Raw genomic sequence first — 13,310 nt, 5'->3', positions numbered from 1 at the left:
TGGAGCTTTTGTAGGATCCAGCAAAGCAGAAGGAGATGGAAAAAGTCAAGATTCAATTCACCAACACCTACTATGGAGCCTTCAAGGGAGTCAAAACAGGGAGGTCAGTTTTCCAGCACCAAGTGAAGGTTGGTCAAGCATGAAGTTAAATTAGTAATTTAAGCCTGTCCTACTTCCTCTCCAACATAGGGAGAAGAAATAGGACGCCTAGGATCAATTTCAAGGAGTTCTTACAATTTTACTAAGGGTCAAAACTTCTGTAAGTTCTTCCAGCAAAGGAAATTGTCTTGTAACTCAAAAAAGCCAATCTTTAAGACTGAAAACAGCATGTAATATTTCAAATTTCAAATCTATATTAATCATTTTCAGACTATGCATCGCAGTAATAACACCTGTGATCAATTAAGTTCAGTCTTTTGCCTTCTCATCATGATTGATAATATTTCTGTTATTTTACTTGCAATATCCTTTAATATTAGTCTCATTCTAGCACCTTGGAATAGAGAACACATTCACTTATGCAGGTTGTGAGTTGTGTAATAAATATAATCAGTCCTTGATTATGAAAAACCGTATTTTCCTTCACAGAACTGTGAAAACTCAAGCCTCCTTACAAAATACCGATGCATGGGTATATGAAATGTTTGAGTTGTGTGAAAAGCAGCTGAACAACTGAAATAACTGTGTGTCAAGACAGCAACATGAGTCTTAGTATTAATGTGGTGCATCCCCTCTATAGAATCTAGGTTCATTTCATGTTCTTTTTCCCCTTTTCCTCAGCAGAGCAGCAGTAGTTTAAGTTAGATTAGGTGAAGCACCAAGGGAACCAACCCCCTTCTAGAGACTCACTCCAATATGCAGGCAACCCACAAGCCCTGGATATTTCCATACTTGTCAACTAGGGAGAGAACTTAAATATCACTCTCTCATAAGTGCAACTTGGCATTGACAACAAAACCAAGTTTGTTGGATGAGGCAAAGAATGAGTTAAGGAGAAAGAAGTGTTTTTAACATTTTCTTGTAAGGAGTTATGGAACTAGGACACAAGTGCCTTGGGAAAGGCAAGGTACATTATATTGAGGTGGTTTCTGATAGCAAGGAAGAGAAAATAGAAAATTGGTCAGGCACTGAACAAAGTGACTCAAAGGAAGAACGAGTTGATTCAAAAGAGCATACTTTCGGGAAGTTAGGGGAGGCACTATTTCTACTCTTTCAAGTACACCCAAATATAACTCTTTCAGGGTGAGAGGAGTCTTGTAGGGCCAGCAAGTTATGGTATTGATAGGCAATGGTGGCAAAGAGAGGCCTACAATTAGAGGACTCTGAAGATTTCAATGTGAGGGTTGTTTATGGGTTTGTCATGACTTGTACTAAGAAGGTTCCCTAGTTGAGCATTGCTTTGGATAATTATACAATGACTAATGCTTTCTACGTGGTAGGCATTAGGGAGACAATTATTGTTGTGGGAGTCTATTGGTTGCTTCGCAAAACATTCAAACCATGGAGTTGAAGTTCAGAACAAATGAGAAGAAAGTTGTTCTTCATGGGATGACAAATGGTGCACACAGGATCGTTACTACTGGAAGGATGGAGAGTAGTGTTGTGACGTTTCACACATCGCCCCATTGCAAATGGGGAACCCCACTTTTTTGCTTTTTAGGTAGATGTTTTGCTTAGATTGCCTTGGCTTAGCAATAATTTATTGGTTTTAACCTTTGCTTATGAGAGGGTGTTGTATCAAGATTAAAGATGTCAATCAGCTAATGTTGTAAAAGAAGGCAAAAAGTCGTTGAATTGTAAGGAAGTCATTTGAAATACTAAGTTGTCCAAATGTTTGCAAGCTAATGTGAATTTTGTGATGAACAGGTGAAAAATCCCTGTGGAAATCGATTTTCCACTTGGGGATTAAATGAGAAAAGTAATTTGAACAATTCAAACAAGGAAGAAATCTAAAGATCAAAAAGGTCCATATGAAAATAGAACTTCACTATGAGCAATTTCATAGGGACTAACTTGTCCCTATATAGAGATCGATCCTCCACCATGATATGAACAAGACTCAAATGTAATTTCCATGTGGACAAAATTAGGGATCAAAAAGTCCCTATGAGATTTGATTCTCCACTCCAAATATGAAAATCATTACCTATGGAGGGTTGCATTTAAATTAAGGGCAAAAAGTAAGGAGTAATTTGTCCTATGAACGTTGAATCTCCACTCAAGGCTAAACTTGCAAAATTTTGACGAAGTTGTAGGGATAAATCAACTTGAAAAGAAATCGACTAGTCCCTACTACCATTGAATTTCCACTTGAAGGAGCAAATGTGCTAAGGAAAAATGATTTTTCATGAGGAATAATCAATCCCTATGGAGGTTGAATCTCCAACTAAGTGAAAAGCTTGCAAAGGTATCATGAATTCCATGAGGACTAATTGTCCCTATGCCCATTAATTTTCAACTTGGAGATGAAAATCGACAAAGAAACAATAAATTTCATAAGGACTAATTTTGTCCTTATTGTTAGAATTGTGTGAATATTGTCATTGTTGTCATTGATGTCAAACCAGTTATCCGGTTTGGTCTGGATAGTATTTGCGGATGTATGCGGATGATAGGATGCTATATATGTATGCAGTTTATATAGTGCAGGAAAGTGTAGATGATCTATTGGAGTCACTTCCGACAGACCTTCATATTCTGAGTTATGCTTATTGTGGTCCTGGTATCTATTATATGTTTTGGTATCAGCTATTACAGTTGTATCCTTTCATATCTTGTGGTCCAGCATCTGTGGTACACGTAGTACTTGTGTTTTGGAGTTTGGAGTTGCTATGCTTGGAGTTTTGTGTTTTTGGGTCAGTATTTATGGGTCCAGTTGACGTATGTTCTATTCTGGTAATCAAGGTATATGCATTGATAAATGAACTATGTAAAGTAAGCATGTAGAGATCTTGTGGAGGCCGACTTGGTTATTATGTTTTTGATTAAAGCATTATTGGATAACGTGTTGTGCTTGGCCGACACATTATCTTGGTGTGTAAGCTTTCTGGTATATATATAGAAAGTATGGATAGAAGATGATATACATATGTGTGGTATGAAGTAGTGTGTGTAGTGCGAAGTGTAGACAACGAAGCAATTGGAGTAGAGATAGAGTGCAGAGCAGTGTTGCAGTAATCCTTCACCAGATTTGTTGTTGGTGTTTATGAATAGTAATACAAAGATCTTTCATCGGATTTGTTGTAGGTTTTGTGAGTTGTAAATTGAGTTTAACTTGAAACTGATTTCATGCATTTGGAGATGCAACTTTGTTCAATTCATTTATAATTGTTGCAGTGAGCATTCCGGTTGTAAGTCGCTTCTGTAATCTTGTAGTGAGCATTCCGATAGTGAGCCACCCCTTTTTGTAAACACTATAAAACTAGTTATATTATCTTGAGAGTTAACACTCTGTGGTTTTTCCCATTTGGGTTTTCCACATATAAAATCCGGTGTTCCATTTGTGGTTGTGTTTTTCATATTTATTTTGTATTTGCTGTTTCATGTTTGATATGCTTAATTAGTGAATTTGGTAAATCTGAAAAAGGTCTTGATTTTTGGAGAAAGTTTTTAAATTGGTAGGAATATTGATTCACCCCCCTCTCAGTATTCTAGTCCTCTCAACCAATCCAACAATTGGTATTAGAGCCTTGGTCCCTTGCTTGAAAGCTTAACCGCTTGAGGGACATACTTGTTGGCTGAATCATGTCACCTATGTGTATGACCAAAGAATTTCAGTTGGATGAAGACTTGCAAACAGCTCTTGAAGATTTAGAAAATGTTGAATCAGGGAATGAGGAATTAAAGGAGAATGTGAAAGTAGCGAATGAAACTGTGCAGAAGTTGAGAGAGCAAATCCAGAAATTCAAATTGAGGCGTAAGGAAGTTAATAATCAGTTGAAATAGGCGAATGAGACTATTAAAGATTTGATGCAGAAGATCGAGGAGAAGAATAAAATAAAGGAAACCTTGAAAGAATCGATCAAGCTAAAGACTGAAGAATGTAAGAAGCTAGAGGATGAAGTGAAGAAGCTAAAGGCAGAGAATAAGGTTCTTGATAGCAGTAAACTCTTGGAAGAATTGATCAACATGTAGAAAGCTCACTTGGACAAGACTGGACTTGGATTTCAACCTAGTGAATGTTCAAATCAGATTGAAAAAGACAAAAGGAAAGAGGTTAAGAAACTTAAGACAGAAGCAGAGAAGAAATCAGAAGATGTAATCAAGATCCCAAATCAAAGTACTAATACAAGAAGGCCACCAGTCCGTCAACTTAATGCACAGAGGTACCCATCTTTTAATGGCTATTGTTTTAAATGCAATAAATTTGGTCATAAAGCTGCAAACTGTAGAAGTATTCAGTGTCATAATTGCAAGAGGTTTGGTCATAAAGCAAATTACTGTCAGAATCATAATCCAATTGGAGCAAATAAGGTATATAATAACTTTCATGGATATTGTTATACTTGCAATGGTTATGGTCATAAAGCTAATCAATGCAGATCTAAAATCCTTCCAGTTAATTCAGTAAAGAAAAACATCAGTTGTTTCAAGTGCAAGCAATTCGGACATTATGCTAATCAATGCAGAAATGGAAATATGGAGAAATCTGTTGAGAAGAATGGAATAAAGAATGATGGATCAAAGAAGGAGGAAAATTTGCTTTGGAGAAAGAAGGAAGTGGATAATGGAAGCAAGCCTAATGTACCAGAATCTGATGCAGGCACCTCTTCCTCCGGTAACTAAGCATATTGCTTTAGCTCAGGGGGAGAAATTTGAAGGAAAATCTTTTGATACCCCTATCTGAGTAGATCATGTCGTTCATCTAGCATGACTGTGGTAGAGAGGTCATCCGGTAACCAGTGGTTTGTGCTGACATCATCAACAAGACACTTTTTGGTGGCAAAACCCTAATGCGATTTTTGGCAAGATAGGTATCAATGTTTGAAGTTATTTTTTCTTTATCATATTATCAGTGTTTGAAAGTGATGTGAATAGTAGAAGAGTTGTAGGGCAAGAAAGCAGAGCAAATTATCATGGAAGGCAAGATGATCATCAGAGAATTGAACAACGCAAAATTTCAAGTTGTTGAAAAGGTAATGTTGGATGAATTCGACTCAAAGAAGATTGGGAAGGTGGAAAGCAGTTTGAATGATGTAGAGCGACAGAGAATCAAGGAGTTAGAACACAAAGGATTGAATCTTTGGACAGAATTTCCTGGTTTGGTCATGTGGAAGTGATCAAAGTGATCCTTAGTCAAGTGTCGAATGAGAGCATCGTGTTGGATAAACCCTATCCAATCACGAAGGAGATTATTTGGATTGTTACTGGTTTGTGTGACAAAGGAGCCATTTTGGCTAAGAAATCCATAAAGAACAAAGAGGTGGAAACCCTAACTGGTGTTACAGGTGATCAATGAGCATTAATCATTGACAAAATCATCAATCCCGTTGTAAGGTATGTTGCATATGGCATTTCTTATAAGATATATTTTAGAAATGGGGTAGGTTCCACTTCGGCTATTGTTGTGTATATGGTGCATATGCTTGTGATGGAAGATAAATTGTTCGACTTGTGTGAATTGTTGTTAGAAAACATTAAGATGTCAAGAGAACAAAATTATCCCTTCCGGTTTGGATCATTACTTGTTTGCATAGCTATGTGCTGTTTAGGATCCCTTCCGGCAAAAGAAAATATGATGTGGGAGTTTGGTGTTCCGATTGTAGGGCAGATATTTAGATATTTGAGCAATTTGGACAAAAGAGAGGAGGCATGCAATGCATATTTCAAATCTTTCCTAGATATGTGGAGTGTCGGTCCAGTATCACCTACTACTAGTTCTTCTAAAGGAGGTTCTTCTTCCGGTAACAGGAAGAGGAGAGAATATGTATCTTTGAGTGTCCCAGTATCTAAGAAGAGCAAGAAGGATCGGAAAGAAGAAAATGTTGTAACTATTGATGATCTGAAATCTCTTGTAGCTAAGGGAGAGTCAATTATTGCAAAGCACGTATCTGATGATGAATCAAATCTGTTGGAGATTGTTGGCAACATTGATGGAATTAGGAAAATTGGAGAGATGTGGTTGACTTATTTTGAGTTAGAGGGAATTGAAAATGTTCTAGTGAACCATTTGGTCTTGAACAATATCAGCATTGAGGATGTTAGTAATGTGCTTCCGAAGTCCTTGTGTGAAATTATCAAGGGGAAGTTGTTCGAGCAACCCGTTGGCGCTGAAGTTTCTGAGGAAAAAGGTATGGATATACAAAGTTTGTTGCAAGACTGCGATGATGCGAAGAAAGCCCTGTTTGTATGCGGTAATGATTTGAAAAATTGTATCCACAATGCAAGCAAAATCTATGGCGAAGCATAAAGCTAAGATTGAAGTGATTGAGGATGAATTGAGTTCAGTGGGTAAATCTTTTGATTTTCTAAGTGACAAGAATGGAGAGCAGAGAAAAAGGATAAATTCTCTTCAAGCTGAACTATTGTATCTGCAGAGGCAAAGAGAAAATTTTGTAAGTGTTTTATAGAAAGCAAAAAAATTTGTTGAAGCGAAATTGGAGCATTTTTCACCATTGCTTGATAGTGCAATAGAGTATGTACTATGAGCAAAATCCATCTGCTCTGGACAATTTTTCCCATGTTGTTGATTTGTTAGTCGAATGCAGGGGTTTGTCAATAAGCATCAAATTGGCTATTCATTCTTGAGATGTTCTTTCGAAACTGAAAGAGAAGTACAAGCTAATCTTTCTAAAGAAGAGCAGTTGAGAGTTCCTTTGGGTTGGTACACAATTTTTGACATTTTTGCAAATGCAAGCATTCATTTTTCTTTCGTTTCTTTTTTCATCAAAGGCACCCTTTGTCCTTGATGTCAAAGGGGGAGAAAGGATTGTGGAAATTGGAGAAAGGTTTTGGAGTAAGGAGATATATGGGTTAGGGGGAGTTGCAAGCAGATATGTTTCTTTATATTTTTGTTTTGAGATGTTTTGTCATCAATGACAAAGGGGGAGATTGTTAGTCTTGTGTAAATATTGTCATTGTTGTCATTGATGTCAAACCAATTATCCGGTTTGGTCCGGATAGTATCTGTGGATGTATGCAGATGATAGGATGCTATATATGTATGCAATTTATATAGTGTAGGAAAGTGTAGATGATCTACTAGAGTCACTTCCGACAGACCTTCATATTCTGAGTTATGCTTATTGTGGTCCTGGTATCTATATTGTGTTTTAGTATTAGCTATTTCAATTGTATCCTTTCATATCTTGTGGTCCAGCATCTGTGGTACGCGTAGTACTTGTGTTTTGGAGTTTAGATTTGCTATGCTTGGAATTTTGTGTTTTTGGGTCAGTATTTATGGGTCCGGTTGACCCCTGTTCTATTCCGGTAATTAAGGTATATGCATCGATGAATGAACTATGTAAAGGAAGCATGTAGAGGTCTTGTGGAGGCCGACTTGGTTATCATGTTTTTTATTAAAGCTTTATTGGATAACGTGTTGTGTTTAGACGACACATTATCCTGGTGTGTAAGTTTTCCAGTATATATATAGAAAGTATGGATAGAAGATGATATACATATGTGTGGTATGAAGTAGTGTGTGTAGTGCGAAGTGTAGACAACGAAGCAGTTGGAGCAGAGTTAGAGTGCAGAGCAGTGTTGCAATAATCCTTCACCGGATCTACAGTAGGTGTTTGTGAATAGTAATACAAAGATCTTTCACCGGATCTGTTGTAGGTTTTGTGAGTTGTAATCTGAGCTTAACCTAGAACTAAGTTCATGCATTTGGAGATGCAACTTTCTTCAGTTCATTTATACTTGTTGCAGTGAGCATTCGGGCTATAAGCTGCTTTTGTAATCTTGCAGTGAGAATTTTGGCAATGAGCCGTTTTTGTAATTTGGCAGCAAGCCAACGGGCAAGTGAGCCACCCCTTTTTGTAAACACCATATAACTAGTTATATTATCTTGAGAGTTAACACTCTCTGTGGTTTTTCCCATTTCGGTTTTCCACATATAAAATCCGGTGTTCCATTTATGGCTGTATTTTTCATATTTATTCTGCATTTGTTGTTTCATGTTTGATATGCTTAATCAGTGAATTTGGTACATCTAAAAAAGGTCTTGATTTTTGGAGAAAGTTTTTAAATTGGTAGGAATAGTGATTAACCCCCCCTCTTAGTATTCCGGTCCTTTCCACCAATCCAACACTTATACCTATCAAATCTCCACCCAAAGCTAAACTTCCAAAATTTGAGCGAATTTCATAGGGACAAAAGTAATTTTCTTAAGGACTAAATAGTCCCTATGGAGGTTGAATTTCCACTTGGAAGATAATTTTGCAAACATCAAACAAATTTCATAGGGACTAAATCAGTTACTATCCCTATCGAATCTCCACTTGGGGATTAAATGTGCTAAGGTATCATGTTTTTCATAGGGACTGAATTGTCCCTATTAAGGTCGATTTTCCACTTAAAGGTAAAGGCTTGCTAAAGTGTGAACAAAATTTATAGGGACAAGACGAATTTCATAGGGACTAATTTTATCCCTATCCAAATCGAATTTCCACCTAAGGGCAAATCATGTCGTAGGTAATGTGAATCTTCTATAAGGACTAGTTTGTCCCTATGAGTATTGATTCTCCACCATTTCATTTGGTGGAGTGAGCTAAGGTAAATGAATCCTGTAGGGGATTAAATCAGTCCCTATCCTTATCAGGTTTTCACATTGATCTAAGCGCTTCACATTTATAAATATTGTAAAGAAAAGCATTGGAAGGAAAATGCCAACTAGAGTATTGACTACAAAGAAAATTCGAATTTTAAAAGTGCCTTTTACATTCAAGTCGGCTAGGAGTGTTTGAAGATAGAGAGGTGCGATGGTTGATAAAGATGCATATATAACAAAGGAGGGAAGCATTATTTTAAAAAAACAAATTCAAATCAAATTCGAATCTGCTCTCCTAAATTTGCATTAAGAGAAGAAAGACTCAGCAAATTTGCTGCATTGAAGATTGTATGAAGTTCGCATTGAGAGGAGAGACAAAGCAAAATCCGCTTCAAGTGAATTGATTCAAGTTCGCTCAAGAGGAAGAATAAAACAAATTAGCACCAAGGAAGCAATTTGCAATCAGCATAGGGAACTCAAGATTCAATCATATTTTCTAACATTTAAATAAAGGAAATTTCCATCAGCAGATTAGATATTTTTAGACTTGAAAGATCATATCCAGATTTGGACGGATATTGAAAACATGTTTAGTGATGTATAAAGAGTGTGTAAAATAAAGTTTATTTTTTCATCACATTGTTCTTGATTCATAATGTTTTCTTTTTCAGGTCCAATACAAGGATGCCGCAAGGTGACATAAAGGCTTAAAATCACCAGAAATTCAAGGTCCACATTTGCAAGGAGATGGATGTGAATGACAGATTCCACAACAAGAAGGCTCAACGCCATGAGGGAGTCAAGTTTCAAGTAATGCAAAGAGACAAATGGAACTAGCAAGTTAGGATCACAAGGAACTTTACACCATCTTGGTGGCATGAACAAGGAAAAAACTTCATAACACAAGTGCGGCAATCAAGTTTCAACAATGCAAAATGAGATCAAGAACTAAGACTGCACATGGAAGAAATTGTCACAATCTTAAATTTCCTCCGGAAATCCAAGAATTATTGCTAGTACAACAAAGAAGTGATCTCGGTGAAGTTCATCAAGAATAAGTGAGTCTCAAGGAAGATTCCTAAGCAAGAGGATAAACTTGCACATGATAATCAAGCATAGGTGAAAGGAAGATCAAGATCAAGCATGGGCATCACAAAATCTACATCAAATATCATAAAGTAAAATTTCCAAGTATGGAGATGAAATTGAATGTGATCAAGGAAGCAGATAGTATCAAAAGAGTTAATCAAAGATAGAAACTCAGCTTGATCACTTAGATGATACAATTTGGGAATATGTCCCATTACCTTCATCGTGTTGAGCAAGTTGGATGATGTTGAGTATCAAGAGATATTACTCAAGGAACCACAGTTCTTTGTGATGAGGTATCAAGTCTACATGGCAGGCTAAGGTGGCATCCAGTCAGCATCAACCCAATCATGTTCTTCCAAGTCAGCACGTCTAGATGCACTAAACCTGATTCATCCAAAGAACCAACAAGTGACACATGGTGCTACATTGAATATTGTTTAATGTACCTAACCTATTTTCTCATTGGTTGAAATTTAAGATGGACGTGTCTAATTCCATGTAATGATCTCGTTGTGTAATGTCCCCATTTTTGGAGAGGAAATAATTAATTAATTTAATTAGTTAAGTTGTCCAAATTATTATAATTTTTCATGGATAGCTTAATTAATTATTTTAATTAATAATATTAAATTAATTAATTATAAAGTTATCAAATAAATTAAAAAATTAAAAGATGACTTTATATTTAATTAATTTAATAAAGTGGATTGAAAATTATATCATAAAGTCACTTAAGTGAAATAATATTATTTCTAGAAGCTTCTAGAGATGAGCTGAAAAAAATATAAAAGGAGATCTAGTTGAGCTTCAAGGCAGCTTGGGTTATTGATTTGGATATTGATTGGGTTTTGTAGAACTGAGGGGTTTCTTCAGATCTTCATATCTGGGAACGAAAACTCCCATAGATAGCATAACTGAGGGAGTGAAAGATCTTCCGAGGGACTGCAGCTGAGAGTGGGAGATAATTCAGTCTTCTATATTGTGCGTAATGTGTTTTGTTGCATATTCATGGTAGCTGTTTTAAAGGTGAATTTAACTTATCATTTTGGTAATCCTATGTGCATTAATCTTTATTGGAGAAGGGAGACGATTTAGTTGGAAATCAGTTGGAAGTGGGAAATTGGAGGCAGCTGCCCTTATTGCAGGTCTGAGATAATTCAAACTTCTTCCTTCATATCCTCAAGTTTGCTTGTATCTCTTAGTTGAAGCATCAAAGTGAACCTTGGAGGACAGCGATTACATTGGGAATTTTAGGCGATTCTCATTGATGCATTTGGAAGGGAGAAATAGAAAGGATTTGGTGACAAATCAGGTCTGAAGACAAAATTGTAACAGACTTCCATTTTCTACAAATTTGCTCATAGTTCTCCATTTTGGCAACGAATCTCACCAAAAAGGATGGCATCACACTTAAGGGGATAAGGCGATCATTTTAGGAGACCAAGTAAAGGTTTAGCAGCTGATCATAATTTATTTTCAGACTTCCATTAGGAACGGGTGATTTTGAAGAACCCTTCGATCTGGTGATGGAAAAGGCACAACAGTTTGGATATTGATTGCTTCTTCAACCACCAAACAAGTCGATTATAATCAGGTTCTATTTTGGGCATCATTCTCTTTGTAATTGCATATTGTATGCTATTCAACATGGCTGCCTTGTGTTCTCAGAAAATTCTGAGTATTCATTAATAGGTTGCTAAGTATTTGAACACGTGTGAGTAATGTAATGACCCTATTGCCTCTTGAATAAATGGAGTAATTGAGTTGCATCTCTTGATCAATGTTACAAAGGTTTCATGCCTACTGTTTGTCAAAATTACAGTCTGTTGTAGCTTCATGTTCTTGCATATCTATTCATACTATTGCATTGGTAAACACAAATACAACTTGCAACATCACCCTAGAGGCTTATAGTGTTGATTGGTAGTCATCCTTTGATTATTCTTTGTGGTTTATGCTTCCAAACACAAGTCTGGAAACTTGCAACAGTCAAAACAGCATAACACGCAAGTTATACTGCAGTCTAGAAACCGCATAACACACAGGTTATATAGACTGAGACTTGGGACAGCAGGCTGCCAGCTAAGTGTTTGACTATATCCCTTGCATGTTTAGTCCTATAATAGCAGGGGATATTTTACATTGGCCAAAAGGGAGTTTGTTGTAATAACCCCTAATTAGGGTTTCATTGTCAGATTTTGGCCATTGATTTGAGGAATCAATTTGAGCAATTGAATTGTATTGAGAGCACTATAAAAGACTCAAATTTCTCATTTCTAGGGATTAATAGTGGATTAATAGAATAGTTAGTAACAGAACAGGATAATTAGCAACCAAATCATTAGAAATAGAGTAGAGTAGAAGGAGAAGACAGAAATTGTTCCCAAGCTTGTAAATAAACATCCTTTTCATTGAATTCATGGTGGATAGAAGTGTTTCTTCTACATATTGCATGGTTTCTTGTCATATCTTCATGTTAGATGAAGTTGATTGATTGTGATGGAGTAATGTGTGGATGTCGATAATTCCTTGGTTAATACTATTTGTGGTTGGATGATTTTCAATTACAGTGAATAGTTAGCCTAAACATCAACATGTGCTAAGTTCAATTGTGGATATGTTTATTCAAGTTGCGTCAATGTATTGGTTATTTGGGTGAATGATTCATGATATAAAAACGTTTCATTTCCTTGGAAGATCACATTGGTTTTGTGTAGTTGTTGGCGACATGGCGAAGCAAAGCTTGGTTAAGGAATATGTCCATCCAAGCACGATCCAGTGCTATCATTGACCTTAGGAGTAGATTAGATTTCTTTGAACCCTCGGTCCCTTTTATCTTTTTTTTCTCAAATCAAGTAAATTCCACAAATCCAACAACATTCAAGCAAGAGTTCAAGTACAAACGTAAGTCCCCTTTGGGATTCCAGCAATATCACATCAAACCATTGAGCTTATCCACACGTCAAGACTTGAGATTTGGAACCTTGGAGTCACCTCAAGTGATCACTTAGTTCAGCACTTGAGGAGATTTTCTTCAAGAGAGGATAAAATACCTTGGTATTTTATTTTGTGTATTAAGTGCATAAAAACACATCAACAAGTAGTATTTGTCACAGTGATGTATCTTGGTCGGTCCAATGTTTCATCTCTACTAAGGAAAATTACTAAGTTGTCAGTTTGGTTTCGAGCACCGGTTTGGGTTCGAAGAACCAGTACGCCGGTACGGCAAAATTTTGAAAAGGGGTTTGGGTTCGTTAGTACAAACACACACACACACACACATATATATATATGCAGCCTATAAGCATGAATTAAGATTAGCATGTCCCATAGCATCATATAAACAACAAAACCAACATAAACTTGTAATCATAGCATCATGATCATAACATAACAGCATCATATAGATCAAGATTAATATCAAAATGACAAAATATTCAAGTATCATTGTTTCAACTTTCAACAATTATTAGTTTAGTTTATTATTATTATTATTTCAACAATTATT

General features: G+C 36.3%; 1 protein-coding gene across 7 annotated transcripts in view; it reads right to left on the bottom strand.

Moving 5' to 3' along the window:
- Positions 1-13,310, bottom strand: part of LOC131045202 (pentatricopeptide repeat-containing protein At4g20090) — a 61,658-nt gene that overhangs the window by 8,933 nt on the left and 39,415 nt on the right. The window lies entirely within an intron of this gene.

This window comes from Cryptomeria japonica, chromosome 7 (genome assembly GCF_030272615.1).
Source record: "Cryptomeria japonica chromosome 7, Sugi_1.0, whole genome shotgun sequence".
NCBI lineage: Eukaryota > Viridiplantae > Streptophyta > Pinopsida > Cupressales > Cupressaceae > Cryptomeria > Cryptomeria japonica.
Note: the sequence above shows the minus strand (reverse complement) of the source record. Positions and strands in the feature narration are given on the sequence as shown.